This window comes from Entelurus aequoreus, linkage group LG09, assembly GCF_033978785.1.
Source record: "Entelurus aequoreus isolate RoL-2023_Sb linkage group LG09, RoL_Eaeq_v1.1, whole genome shotgun sequence".
NCBI classification, from domain to species: Eukaryota; Metazoa; Chordata; class Actinopteri; order Syngnathiformes; family Syngnathidae; genus Entelurus; species Entelurus aequoreus.
In genome coordinates, this window is record NC_084739.1 from 52,381,733 (window position 1) to 52,384,969 (window position 3,237).

A 3,237-nucleotide genomic window follows, 5' to 3' on the forward strand; every position below is an offset into this window, starting at 1 on the left:
AGCTCCACCGTCTCGCCGAGTGCCAGCAAGAGTCATGAGTACTTGTCAACTCGACTCCTCAACTGGAGATAACTTTCTAGGTAAAGACTGATCTCCAAAATAATATCTCAGCATCCAGTAACCATGGTTAACAGATCACAACCATTTAATACCAATTTATCTCCCTTAGCACCTCACAATGGGGAAGGATGTATTCATATGCCTTCACCAGCACCTGCATTAAACATGCAGAGAGTTACACAAGGTAGGGACTGATCTCTGTATACACTACACCCATAATTTCAAACCCTACTTTAGGATTGAGCTGAAGTTCTGACTATTATGACCTGTACTTTTACCTTTCTTATAGTTCTTACCACCTTGGGGCACCATTCAGGTAAAATCTCAGCTCATCTTACTTGCTTATTTGTATACACTAACACCTGTGCATGCTTTTGTCCACGTTGTTCCTTTGACGATGAATAAATACCCCTTTTCTTTCTTTCTACATTAAGGGTGCCTTTTCATCTGATTTAATTTATAATGAACAGGGACATTGCGGTTGTCCCAAGTGGATGGTATGATGATAGGATGGTTTTCTGGCCCAGCTATAAAAACACCGACATAATTGAAAGGGCAGCTTTAAATGAGGAGCAGCATGAGCCAAACTGGCCAAGATTTGACGTTTCTGTTGTCCGAACTTGTGGTATGCAAATTCATAATCTTCTTGTTTAAAAATAACGTCATAGTTGCTTCTCTTTATGCTTGGAATAACCTATTGTGTCTATGTTCTGACCAGGTCTCTTGTAAGAGAGGGACCTGATTTATCATCATCAATAATAATAATATTCTGTTCAGCTCTACAGCTAATTTGAAACTCATGTTCATTTTAACATATTCAATTTTAGACAACTACAAAGACGCATTAAAAATAATGCAACAATATGGAAAGGGCTGCGACACCTCAGACCTGCAATCTGAGGCAGAGAACGAGGAGCTGCCAGAAAAAAGGAACAGGAAGCCAGTGTAAGTGTGTTCCGTCTTGTTTTTGTCATGTTTCTACAGTAATAGGAAGGTTATTTCCGGTAGCATTCAAAAATAGACCAGAGATGCTTGTACTATATGTATATTTGGCAATTTTGGTATTGCAATAATCCTAATGATATGGTTACCCAACAGCCATCGTCTCGGGGACTCAGATGATAGCGAAGAAGACCCGGGAAATAGTGACCTCACATCTCTGGGGTTGGCAAGCCAATTGCACAGGCAGAGTAAGGAATAATCTCTTAACATCGAAAACAACAAAACCACCAAAAGATATGGTTAACATTCTTAGTGCTAAAGATATTACCCTCTCCTTGTATCCCTTCTCCCAGCTCCACCATCTCGCCGAGTGCCAGCAAGAGTCATGAGTACTTGTTAACTCGACTCCTCAACTGGAGATAACTTTCTAGGTAAAGATTGATCTCTGAAATAATATCTCAGCATCCAGTAACCATGGTTAACAGATCACAACCATTTAATACCAATTTATCTCCCTTAGCACCTCACCATGGGGAAGGACGCATTCATATGCCTTCACCAGCACCTGCATTAAACATGCAGAGAGTTACACAAGGTAGGGACTGATCTCTGAAATATTAGTGTATAGATAGGCCCCTTGGGTATTACCAGTCATGGTTAACTGATGGCTCTCTCACAATGCCCACCTCACTAGGAACGGCAGTCCCTCCTCGACTCCCTCCACCCCCCTCACCAGCAGCCCTCAACATGTGGCAGACAGAGGAGCCTGGATCCAGCCTGGCCTACAGGCCAACATGGCGAGGGGGAAGAATGGCCGACAACAATTCCGGCTCTGGTGAGCAATAACTGACAAATACCGGATGGTCATTCTGTGCCACAAATTTTGGAAAAAATTGAAATTCACAAGCAATCACATATTTTCTTCAAACTTTGTCAATAACTTTTGTCATTAACTAAGGTCAGGATTATGAGTAATGAGGATAAACACTGAAACATGTTAATTTTATACTGCTGTTTGTCAACAGCGCCTGAGGTAATCCACATCCTTAGCCTGCTGGAAACTATTAAGCACAACCAAGACCAACTGATTGCGAAGGTAAACTTCTTAAGCCTTGAATAGGTCAATATTTCATAATGACATTGATTTTGATTCATTATTATTTTTTAAAGAAAGAAACAGCCTACATGGCAGCTTTGTGTGATTAGAGTAAACATTGCTACATTTTCTTGTTACATTTCACCTGTTTGCTCTTTAAATACCACTTTTAATGTTTTTTATTTATTTTGATCATATTTTTTAAAAATGTGCCCTGGGGCCGTTAAAAAATGACCTGCAGCCCGCAAATGGCCCCCGGGCTGCACTTTGGACACCCCTGGCCTACACGAATACAAACATAGAATGATAGTACAAATATAATAAGAAAACAATGTCAACCTCCCAAAGTTGGGTTATGGATATTTATGTATGCCCCCCACCCCCAACCCCCGCCGCCGTCATCCAACAGAGCCAAACAAGTACTCTGATCAAGGAACCAAATAACGATTAACCTATACCCTGATCACAAATTCATAGTTTACGCACCTTATTTGAACCACCTCCAGTAACTTTAAGTCATGTTTTTTTTTTCAAATGTAATCTCCTTAATACCTATCACATATTTTGTATTGTGTAAGCATACTTGGCTTTGGATGCTTCCTACCATAAACATGAACGTATCTGTCTTGTAATCTTGTTTGATTACAGGTGCTGTGAGTAAAAATGTGTTGACAAGGTCAGCCACGGACGCTGAGGTCACCAAACACGCCATCAGGTGGTTCAACTTGGCGGGGGATCGGGCAACGAGGAGACGAGTCCCGCTTCCACCTCCTCAGGAGGAATAGAGATGTATACGTATAAATAAACAACCTTTTATTGGACTTCTTGTCATTCACCAGTTATTCATTTTCTGATATGTTAGCTGTGCATGGAGCAGCGTTTCCTTGAAGTTGTAGCCTAATAGATTAAATATGTATATTTACTTTTTAAATATATATTATATATATTTACTTTATAGAGTGAATTGACCATTTTCTGTTTCGGCCTATTGACAATATTGTTAGTTTAAAAATACAAGGCAATGCATATGTAAGCCTATATTGCTGTAGTAGGGCTTAGTGAATTTTTTAGTTTCCTATTTTATCCTACAGCAAGAACAGAAGGGATTTTGAAAATAAGATAAAGGGGTCCAAAACGGC

General features: G+C 40.0%; 1 long non-coding RNA gene across 1 annotated transcript; it reads left to right on the forward strand.

Annotated features, from left to right (window-relative positions):
- The first annotated feature begins 545 nt into the window (after positions 1 to 545).
- LOC133656889 (uncharacterized) lies at positions 546 to 2,086 on the forward strand. The gene is made up of 7 exons (XR_009827191.1): positions 546 to 685; positions 888 to 1,005; positions 1,159 to 1,250; positions 1,356 to 1,433; positions 1,523 to 1,597; positions 1,697 to 1,837; positions 2,028 to 2,086. It is a non-coding gene; the product is annotated as an uncharacterized LOC133656889 (long non-coding RNA).
- Positions 2,087 to 3,237: the final 1,151 nt, after the last annotated feature.